At 41.2% G+C, this 12,204-nt stretch overlaps 1 protein-coding gene across 2 annotated transcripts in view; it reads right to left on the bottom strand.

The window, feature by feature from the left end:
• Window positions 1-12,204, bottom strand: part of XRCC4 (X-ray repair cross complementing 4) — a 142,788-nt gene that overhangs the window by 38,013 nt on the left and 92,571 nt on the right. The gene's annotated exons all lie outside the window — the stretch shown is intronic.

Genomic DNA, 12,204 nt, shown 5'->3' on the forward strand with positions numbered 1-12,204 from the left:
GTGAAAAATTGCTTCTCCTCCTATTAAGCAATTTTCAGCACTTTATTCTGGTCAATTCAGCAGGTGACCATTCTCCCCAGGAGGGCACTGGGACCTGAGGGAGAGAAGATGAAAGCTTTTCCTCCGCAGATAAACGTGGTACATTTTTAATTCATTAGGATTCTCATTTAACTCTTCTAAAAACAATAGGCTGCTCACAATGCTTGTTTAATGGGAATTACAGTGGATTACCAGCGAGCACAAATTCAAAGATAATCCATATTTGAGAACTCAGTACTTCCTCACAGCTGCACCACAAGCATTGTCTGCCTGTCATCAGCACGTTTTGTGCGTTGCTTGTTGTATCATTCTGCTTGCACTAAACCCAAGGCAGCAATGCAAATATTTAAGCCCAGTTTAGTTCCAGCTGGTGGGTTCAGCAGGGCATCACAGGGGTGCTGATGCCCTCACCACGCACCATCCCAGCCTCTCCTGTCCTGGATGTCACCACAACTCCCATCCACACCAGCAACGCGGCCCGTGCTTCAATATTCTGCCATAAAAACCTTTCCCTTGGAAAGGAGACACATTCCTGCCCAGTTCAGCCTTCTGACAAGGGGAGACATTTGTTCAGAGGCAGAGCCTGCACCATCCCTGGGTCCTTACGGTCTCACAGGGCTTCCCATCTTCCCTTGTCCCCACCCACCTGAAGGGATGTCATGGGCCAAATTCCAGATTAGGATGAATTTATGTTGTCACCTCTGCCTTTTGGGGTGGCTTTCAGCTTCTGCAGACTGCCTCTTTACAAAGTTATCTTCTGATGCAAGCCCTGATCATTGCTGTGACCACAGGAAGGGAGATCAGTAATTCCATTTTCCATCATTACTCTTTCATGCTGGAGAACAAAATGCCTTTTTTTATTTCCCAAACAAAAAAAAAAAAAATCCTGCTACTTAAAAGAAATACAGATGCAATTTTGCCTAGAATTGGAATGGGACAAAGGCTGCCAGAGCTCCAGGAGTGTTTGCACAACGCTCCCAGGCACAAGGTGGGATTTTTGGGGGGTCTGTGCAGGGCCAGGGGTTGGACTGGATGACCCTGATGGGTCCCTTCCAGCTCAGGATATCCTGTGATTCCTAGCCAAAGAAGATCTTTACAGAATCCCTGCAGGTTATCCAAGAACTGCAAACTTACAGTTTTGGTCGGATGTCTTCTTACACAGCCCAGCCACCTGCCAAAAGTGAGCCCTCAGGAATGTACAATAGGAAATTTAAATTTCAGCCCACAAAAGTGAAAATACAGCAGCTCCATGTGCTTAGGGTGCTGCCTGCTGAAATATCAGGGAATTTAGTCTGCCACAATTAATGTTTTTAGGCTCACCTGCTTTCTGACTGAAATCCTCAGGAAGGCACACACACAGTGACACGGGGTGATTAAAAAAGCAGGAAATTGGAGGGCCTGTGGAAGGACTCTGGCAGGTGAGCCCTCTGCAATAGCTACTGACTGATGAGTGTATAAACAAACCATTCACAGGCTAAAAAAGCATCCCACTTCCACATGATTTTTACAATTGATGAGACTAAGTGTGGAGGCTGGGCCCATACATCTAAAAATATTTATTTCAGACTCAGTAGATATCTATACTCATTCATTTAATCACACTATATTGATCATGTGTCCATTAAAAAGAACTTTTTTTTCTAATCCAAGTGATCCCCTTTCTACAGACTCATTCTCTTATGCTTAGAGCTCTGTTAAGTATACATTTTATTGAGATAATGAGCTGCATATGATGTTTAATTACTAAAACATCAAATGGATGCATAAGAAATCTATCTTTCTGGTTAAAGCTATAAAGACACCTTTAAAATAGCTTTCCATCATTTAATATCATCATTAGTTGTAGAGAGTACTTGAATAAATAATAAAATAAAATCAAAGGCATCTTCAGTGCCTTTCAGGGAAAATATCTGTGTTTTCCTGAATGCTTCTGAATGCAAGCAGTTAACCTTCCATGTTGATTAATAAGTCTAGGGACCACACGTCATGCATGCAATGTTTATTAATCTGCTCTTTGTATTTCAGAGGTAAGTGTATAAAATACCTGCAACACCACAGCAATTGTCAGACTGGGCTTCGGAAATTAAGGAGAAGGCAACTTCACCGATAGGAAGGAGACTGTAAATAAAAACACACTAAAGATTTCATTGATCAAACGCCCTCTGAATGCATAATTCATCAAGGTGTTTGAGAACATTGAGATGCCTTGTTTGAACAGCAATCCACTTCTGTCAGTAATTTGAAATTTAAATTCTCACATTAGCTTCAGGGGGAAGCAGTGGGTGTGCTCAGCAGGCTGGAGGTATGAGGAAGAAGAGATAAGGATTAAAATAGAAAATCAAGAAAAAAGTGTCTGTTTCAAAGTGCACACTGTTAATTAATAGATTATGAGCCAAAAAAGAAAATGCATAAATATTCCAGCGACAGCTTCACAGTTTAAAAATAAATTTTAATTCAGAATTAAGAAGTAATCTAGCAGAGTTTTTTATTTTCAATTGGAGGGTTTGACTGGCCAAAGGTAAAGACACAAAAGATGGAGTGGATTATTTCCCTACAGTTCACAGAATCAAAGACTCCCAGAATGATCTGGGCAGGAAGAGACCTTAAAACCCACACAGTTCCTGCTGGGACACGTGTTCCACGGGCAGGGACACCTCCCACTGTCCCAGGTGCTCCCAGCCCCAGGGTCCAGCCTGGCCTTGGGCACTGCCAGGGATCCAGGGGCAGCCCCAGCTGTGCCAGGGCCTGCCCACCCTGCCAGGGAACAATTCCTGACTGCCAATGTCCCATCCAGCCCTGCCCTGTGGCAGTTTGCACCTATTCTCCCTGGTCCTGTCCCTCCAGTTCCAGATGAAGAGTCCCCTCTCCAGCTTCCCTGCAGCCCCTCCAGGTCCTGGAAGGGGCTGTGAGGTCTCCACACAAATTTGTCTTCTCCAGGCTGAACAGCCCCGACCTTCTCAGCCCAGAGTTGCCACTGACCCCCAAAAATCATCCAAGCTCGACTTGACCTGGGCAAGCAGGGAGAATATCAAGCCAGAGCTCAGCTCACTCCTCATTCCTTGGTTTCCTTCAACCAGACAGAGCTCGTCACCCTGCCCTCCACAGAACTCCAGAGGACAGCCTGCAGCTGATACAGAATGGTTTCTACTGCCTGGAACAGTCAGGAAGAAGAAGGAATTCTGCTGAGTAAAAGGAGGCTGGGCTGATATTCCTCCTCTCTTCACAGCACCAGAAAGCAATGAGGTTGCACAAGGTGGACACCTCTCAAATTTTGTCACGAATTGTGACTTTGGGAACCTCCTGGAGAGGTGGAACATTGACAGCCTTGTTTTGGGAGGTGTGCCAGGAACAGAGGGATGGAGAGGTCCATCCTGAGCTCCAGGAAAGGAGCAGAAAACCATCAGGCTCCAAACCTCTGCCCCTCCTGCCACTTTGCTTAATGCCATCTCTCAACAGACCAGGAATTTTTCAGTCCCCTGTCTATATCCATCCACTGCCTGTGTATAATTAAGTTTTCTTCTGAAGTGCTTTTTAATAAAACTGAAGCTGCTGCCTAAGCCCTTCTCACACATCTGCTCTATCCTCATGGTGTCAGTTCATCTATAATTAAACACCAGAAAGCTTTATCACCTATCAGTCATCATTCATCCAGGAGCTTGTCTTATTTATCTAATTAAAAAGGTTTTTATTGTCAACATATTACATTTTTTTTTTCTTCAGTACTTGCCCAGTGGAGAAGCCTTGCACTATTTCATTTCATTTGTGTGCAGTAATATCAACAGCAAAATTCTTATGAAATCAAGGAAAATAAAATAAAAAACAGTAGCTTCAGAGTTGGCATTATCAAGGAATTCTCACATAAGCTTCATATACAGATGGAATATGGAATTGGTACTGTCTACTGTAATATGGATTACTCCTTTGGTTTCTTTTTCAGGTTAATAAATACATTTTATTATCATTTATCTGACAGCTTGGTTAGTGGCAGGAAAACTAATTTTGCTGAAAGATGGAAAATGAGAATATATATATAGCACCACATTGAAAACAAGGTAAAATAAGGAAGGAGAATAAAACAGTATATATTAAAATTTTCCTGCTGCTGAGAAGAAAAAGACAGAAGTCTACAGAGGTGTCTTGCATGCACATTTATAATAAAAGTTTAATTTTTCAATTATATCCCTGTAATATCCTGTCCTACAGCACTGATTACTTCCTTGGCTCACTGGAAATTAATTTTGCATAGTGCAAAACTGTCTTTGGAAGACAAACCCCATCAAAACAAAAGAAAACAAAACCCCACAATCTACCTTCTCATCTAAGACCTGCCAATCTTTCTCCATTAACAGATGCACAATAACACAAATGAGGAGCTGACATGTTAATAATGTCTCTGTAAGGAATTATTAAAGACTGAGGACCCTGATTATGTCCTGTCACTCTCTTGTCCTTAATTAGCTCCTACTCTACAGAGTCTTTAAGTAGGAAGAGCACCAGGCTTTCAGGACTGTAGGTTTTGCCATAGTTTATAAATAATCCCCACTATTCATTTGGAATTCTGTAGTTCAGTGCTGACACAACCAGCACTGAAGCCAATATCCTATAATTTAATGTATGGAATTGTTGTGTCCTGCAGCACCCTGAGGCTGGTACCTCTGCCAGACAGGACCAGACCCAAGCCTGGGGTGAGGGAATTACCTGAATTAGACACCACACAAAGATTCCCAAACCCATTCCAGGATGCTACTGCCAAGGTTATGAGCTACCTCAAGAGAAAAAAAAAAAACCCTACAGCTGTGGACCCTACTTTTCTGTTTCCATCAGCTAAATGTTTAGGTGGAATTGCACAGGAGAAACAATCTGATTTCTCTTTTCTTCCTCTTTTCCTCACCTACATTAAGGCAGTCACGTTTTTGCTCCAGGGGACAATGGAGACATTGTTACATGAGAAAACGTACTTTTGTGAGAACATACAATGGAAGAATAATATTTGGAGATGTCAGGTGGTGGCAGGTAAACCTCCACACAGGTGCACCTTTATGCAGGCAGCACTGGGCTCTACCTGGATTCATTTTCTGAATTCCATGTCAAATTGGCTAAGTCTTAACAACTGGAAAGTTTTCAAGATGAAAAGCGCTTGTCAACATGACTCAGCCAAGAAATATATGTAAAAGCAGAGAACTCAATTACATTTGGAATGTTGGTGCCCTGCTAAGGAACAGCAATTTCAGGTGTGACAGAAGTTTTGAGGTTAATGATCTGGAAGCCCTAACTGAGACTCAATTTTCTGATGCCAAGGTAATGGCCTTTAATTAAATATCAAGCAAATGCTTAGAAATAAACACTAAATACTACTGAAGACAGGAATGCCTGGTTTAAAAAAAAAAAAAAAAAAAGTGAAGATGAGAACCAAAAATATGAATAGCCAGATTAGATTCAGGGTGATTCAAGCAATTTGAAAGGCTTGGATAGGACCTACATACTCCCCTGTCCAACAACATCCACGCCTATTTACTACCTGTCATATCAGTAATGAACTTTACTAATACAAATTTCCCTCAATTTTTTTTTTTTTCCTTTCACTTGTATTTTTCTCTTTGGAACAGAAATACACATTCTGGTTGACGCATCACGAAACTCAAGTGATGTCTGAAAATTACATGTGCCACCATATTCAATGTGATCTACCCAGTTGTGGGCTGGTTTTTCAAAGGGACCTCAGCAACAGAAAAGTCAGAAACAGCAAATCTGTGTTTTTAGCTGGGCAAAATGTGAACACGTCAAGAAACAGGAGTTGGTGCAGAGCCGGGAGTGGTGTGAACAAAACCATGAAGAAGGGGAGTGTCTGGCTGACACTGCCTCAGGGTGACACGAAAAACTGGCTTTTTTTTTCTGTAAATCTAGCCCAAGGAAAGGTGATAACAGCATCAGGAACATCTCAGCCTTGCAAATCATTGCATGAGAGAAGCTGTGAAGGGAGGATTGTGGTCTCTGGCAGCATCCTGCACCCAGTCACGCTGAGTAAACAGCCTGACGAGCATTCCTCCTCCTGCCCGCAGATGTGATGGTTGATTTGGTGTCAGTTAGAGCAGAAAAGGTGTAAATGCATACCAGGCATGCAGGAGGCCGTCAGTTCTGTGCCTCTCAAGTGTCGTGCTGGAGGGCAGAAAGTGGCAAGGCAAACAGGAGCCCGAGAGGTCTCACACCAAAGAGTGGATAAAGACTCGCTTGGGCAACACCATATCCCTCTAAATCTGAATTTCACCTCACCCCAAACCCTCCAGCCCTTGCAATCCCATCCCTGCTTATTCCAGTGCCTTGACATGGTTTTCCCAAACCTCCTGCTGTGTTATTCCCTCTGTTTAGCCATGCCAGCCACCACCTGCCCCAGAGCTTTGTTGTCCCAAACAACCCCAGGTGTTCCCAGATTTGGGAAGGACAACACTCACCTCAAAGGGAAGTTGCACTGACTTCATGTGTCTGTAAAAAAAAGAAGCTTTGCTCTCCTGCCCTCCTGCTTCTCTCCCTTGCCACCATCACTGGCTGGGGGATACCGGTTTGGATATTTTATTTGGACATTTTGCTTACACATTTTGCTCCAGGACAGCTCTTAGTAACATTGATAAAAATTTTGATGGTTTTGCCTCTTTTAAAACCTTTGGAGCTCGCAAAGTATTTTGAATCACTTAAAGAGTCAACAGGCAACTCATCACATCCTGACAATGTTTTATTTTTATTTGGACATCTTCTGTTTTGTGTCTTCAAATCTGTTTTTACTTCAACTGAGACACTTGCTCAGGTTCTGAGCAGTTTTATCAACACAACTGGGTATAATCTGTTTGTTTTTTTTTTTTTTTTTCATTTAACATTTTTAGTCAATGCTGTAGCTACACAGATATACAACTAGAGAGGAGTTTTAATATCAAGATATGTTTTTCCTAACCTGGTGTTCCAGAACAGCTTGACACTGACACAGCACTTGAACGGAAAAATAATTTTGTATTTGTGACATACAGCAAATCCAGGAGGTTCACTCCTTGGAGAAATGTTTTCCTATTCAGGGGTGAGTTTTAGCCTAAAGGATTTAAGGTTTTCTTTATAAAAGTATGTATTTTGTCAGGATAGCTTAATAAAAGCAGAATTTTGTTCAGGTAGTTCAGTACTTACCCAAGGATCAGCTCCAGAGGGACTAAAGCAGTAACTCTCTGGATGGTTCACATCCCCAGCAGAAACCAAATGATTTATCACCACTTTACTCTGGTTTTACACTTCTGCAACTTCAGTGTTTAGCCAGTTGTGGCAGAACATTGAAGTGATGAGTAATGAACCATTTTCCTCTCTGAACAAAAAATAACCCCTGTGAAAATAATTTATGCAGTTGTTCAGGAATCTGGGGAGTGGGGAAGATCACAGTATGAACTAGGTGTTGATGAAAGTTTATTCCTGTGGTCAAATCATAGCTCAGAACCTGGTGATTTTAATTATTATGTGGAAAACTTACCAATATGTTAAAAAAACCAAAAAAGTAATCATTTTCAGATTCCTGCTAAATTCAGTGAACATTCTCTGTGTTCTGTGATGTCTGTAGAAAATCAAATCTCTGTGAGCTTCTACAACATAAAACAAATTTCTTTCAACCTTTTTATACAATTAGCACCTTTTTCAACAACCCTCTCATAAATTATTTTCTCAAGTTAAATACCTTCTTTATCTTTTCCAGATAAACACAAGGCCAGAGGTACAATTTTTTAACTTAACAGACAGGTCTCTTACTTTGATGTCAAATACTCCTTGGGGGATCTATATAAGTGGAATATAAAATATTTATTTCTATGCTCTTGAATAATTAACACCTTTTAAAGAAGCACATGAGCAATCTCATCTCCTTCTGGCATGAGACCTAGAATGAAACTCACCCTCACCAAACAGTGGAGTTTTCTGGCACATTTTTCCCATTTCCTCAGTTTCAGTCATTATTACTGTGCTCATTCTAAATGTACAAGATGAAACACTGATGCCAGTGGCTACACGACTGTTAAGATTTTAATTTACCTCAGTACTTTGAATCATCAAAACAATTTTGAAAAGAGCCTTTCATTTTATCTCACTTCTGCTATTTAGGATTCATTACAACACTGACTCTGTTGCTGATCATTTTTGAAATTTGACCGTTTTCCCTCAGTTTTACACCCAGTCCACTTACAACAGCTGATATGCAAAAAACTGTGTGAGGAAAACACAAGCATGTAATTAGCTTTCAAATTGCTGGTTGTATGTTCAAGCTTGAGTGATGCAACAGCTACTTGACAATTGTTATGAATGGTTTGACAGATGAATAAAGTAAGGAATTATTTTAAGTGTTATTAAGCAATCAAGGGAGTGTGTCAGCAATATTCTGTGTTAACAAGGCTCATATTAATCTAATTCTGCACCTCCTGCAGCTTCTAATAAGGACATTTTTTTATTTATGCTCAAGGAGAGTGAAAAGTAGTCAAATAATTTTAGGAGAGACCTGATTTGTGCAACTCTAATTCTGAAAGTTTTTGGACCGATGCATGAGTATGTGCTCTGTGCCCTGCCACAGATGGCAGAACTCATCAGGAAGGGGTCCTGATTAATGCCACAGGAATTCTGACACAGGCTGACAGAAACAGATGAGTCCCCTCACCCGACCATGGAAGTGCATTTTGCTCAGACCGTATGTATTAGTCACAGAGTATAAATTTGTGAATATTTACCCACTGCGACCAGATCTGGGGATGCTCTAAATATCTCTGGAAATTCATTGCCATGGATGTCAAGGGCTTGATTTACTGCTTTTGGGGAGACATAGATGCATGGTAAACAGGAAAACAAATGCACCATCAGTGCCTCTCACCACATTCCCTCTCCTGTCTCTGCTCACAGACGTGTCCAGTGCCACCCTTTTCTGTTCTCCAGACCTCCTCCTGATCCTTCTCCAAGCCATTCTGAGGCAGCAACAGCATTAAAATAAATACAGTACAAGCCCTTTTCCCCATTTTGCTCTGGTTTTGCACCAGAATTCAAGCATTCTGGAACAGAAAATCTGTATCCCTTTCAGTTTCAGCAGCATCCTTATGCATCACACACAAGAGGCCTAGAAGGACACCCAAATCTCATAAAATATTTCTCATTGGCTGGACCCAGGTCTTCACAATCAACAGTAATCAGTGGAATTAGGCAGGTGAAGAAAAGCAGACAATCTAGACACATCCACCACTGCTTGAGGAGTAAAGTCACCACTGGAAAAATAATTCCCATGCATTTAGTTCTCTGGATTTTAAGCAGAGGATTAAGCACTTATTTTAGCATAAAGAAATTCAAGAAAGTCTTGCTAAATATAAATGGTAGCTTTTTAGCCCTGCTTTGCTGAGGTGAGACATTTCTGGGAAAAAAAATGGTAAAAAGTTAAGTAGAGAAAAAAGGATGGAGAGAAATAAAAATAGGAAGATTAATAGTTTCATGCAGCAAATCTGAATTTTGAAAAGTGCACTGAACTGAGCAATCACCTCAGCAGAGCAATCAGCATTTGCAAGAGCTTGTGAAATCCTTTCTCAGATCATCATCATGAGCTTTGGTGTATTTCTGTGCACAGGATTTTCTCCAGAAGGTTTCCTGGGGTCCATTATGATTTAAGGGATTACTGGCCTTCCCAGACAGTTGTGCAATACAGAATACTCCAATTCAGTGCAGTGAAGAAGACTTAAATTCATGTCCAGTCCAAAGGACAACAGAAACAGGTATTTGAGGCAGCTTTATGTCATTAATAGAGCCAAGCTATCCTCTTATTCTCTGCCATGCTATTTTTGACACCAGGGCTGAGGTGTTACCTGGGCTTCCCACCAGCCTAACCTCAATCTCCTGCCAGCACCTGATCAGAATCTCAGGCCCCTACGTTACCTGCTCCTTCCTATGACAAATAATGTGAAAATAATCCTGCCTGAAAAGCTGCTTTGGGAATTTGAGGTTTAATGGCACCATCAAGAGCCCTTTGCAGAAGCGTTCACACAGAAAGTGCACGTTTGCTCCTGCACCCTCATCACACGGATGCATATGGAATTTCAAATACTGCCTTCTTTGTTGCTTTTAACACAGTCTCCTTTCCTTAGCTTCCCACCCTTTACCCTCAAAGGCTGAAAATGTTGCAGCATGGTCTACTTCAAAAGACAACAACTGTTCCAGTACTGCTGGTTACCTCAACCACACACAATCTTCCCTCCTTCTTAGTGTAATTTACCTCTGAGGAGAAATTCTTTGGCCTCCCACATTAAAACACCCCATCGGGGTGCTCAGTATTTAACAAAACTAACGCATAGTGTGATAAATTAAATTACTCCAACCCACAACCTACCTAAGAGGGGCTTAAAAAAGTCAGGGAAAACACAACTCCAGTTAAAACCTCTGTTGCAAAGGCAAGGGAAAATCACCAAAAACGTTTACCAGAAAGGTAATGGAGGAAGAAGGCATCATTCCCATTTTTTAAACTCTTCTCTTGCAATCTCACAGCCTGAAATACGAAATAAATTTTCTGGAAGCTTTTCAGTGAAATGCATTATAGATGAATCATTGGAGACACATATCTCACCAGATTTGTCACAGCAATAAAACCCTGACCTAAGGAACATGCCCTGAGACAGCAGAGGGTAGAGTCCTGTCAGCCTTACTGAGTAATAACTCCTCCATCAGCAGTCAATTATTGGGCTGTTACCAGTGACAAAAACCTGTGAGATGTGCTCCAAACTGGAGAGCTGAGAGGCTTTTCCCAGGAGAAATGGCAGCCTCTGAGGTCAGCAGACAATGCTCATTTTTTTCCTGCCCTGGGCCTTCAGCCTTCACGTTATCCCACCCTTCCCTGGGGAGCTGGGAGAAATGGTGATGGTGGATCCCAACTCCTTCCACTTCCCATGGAAATAAATCACCCCTTCCCACGTGGATGGTGGAAGCCTCATTATCATCTACTGTTCAGTTAAATAAAGACACTGCACAGGTAGCACCACCAGGAGAAAACCAGCTGTGCTTTGTTGCATTTATTTCTGCTTTATTCATTCGAGCTGAAATGAAGAATTACTCTAGATTTTTTGTTACCACTGTTTTCCCCCCAATGATTAATGTCTTATACAGTTTTTGCAATAGTATAATCAAAGGCTTTATTGTTTTGTTTTGGTTTTTTGGTTTTTTTTTGCTCTAAGGCAAAACTGGTGTGAGTGATGGCACACTGCTGCTGCCAGTGTTATGGCAAAGGAGGGGAGTAGGGGAGAGTGGAGCAAAACCAGATGGGAAAAGGGGGAAGTCAGGGGAAGGGAAAAGAAAGAAAGAGAGAAAGAGAGAGAAAGAGAAAGACAGAAGGAGAGAGAGAGAGAAAGAGAGAGAAATAGAGAAAAAGAGAGAAAAAAGAAAGAAGGAAAGGAGGAAAGGAGGAAAGAAGGAAAGAAGGAAGGAAAGAAGGAAGGAAAGAAGGAAGGAAAGAAGGAAAGAAAGAAAGAAAGAAAGAAAGAAAGAAAGAAAGAAAGAAAGAAAGAAAGAAAGAAAGAAAGAAAGAAAGAAAGAAAGAAAGAAAGAAAGAAAGAAAGAAAGAAAGAAAGAAAGAAAGAAAGAAAGAAAGAAAGAAAGAAAGAAAGAAAGAAAGAAAGAAAGAAAGGAAAGAAAACCAAAAGCACAAGATAATGCTAAGCATGCATGAATCACAAAGATGCCTTAACTCACTATTTAAATTTTTTTGGTGTAATACTCACATTAAAGGCTCATATAACCCAACCATCCACTTCTAAGAGATTTATTAAGTTGTTTACATTTCAGCCTGAACAAGTAATCTTCAAAAACTTTCTAGACATTGCATTCCATAAATTAATGATGGCCAGAATGAGCTTCTCATTGCTGTACACATTCACTGCAGTGACTGACTGAAAGATCACAGTGATCACCGTGTTTGCCAATCCAGGGAAGTTCTCTCCTATTGTATAAAATAAATGCACTTAGGAGAATACAAAAGTGACATGTCATCACGAGCTCTTAAGTACAGCTTTCCCTAAAAAGGGGTAACTGTGGTGTGAACTTCACACTCCCTCTGGAAGGTTCTGGTGTCATTTTCAGCAGAACCCAATTTTTTGCCTGGTTGAACTTTTACGAGAAGAAGGAGCTGTTGTG

This window comes from Vidua macroura, chromosome Z, assembly GCF_024509145.1.
Source record: "Vidua macroura isolate BioBank_ID:100142 chromosome Z, ASM2450914v1, whole genome shotgun sequence".
NCBI lineage: Eukaryota > Metazoa > Chordata > Aves > Passeriformes > Viduidae > Vidua > Vidua macroura.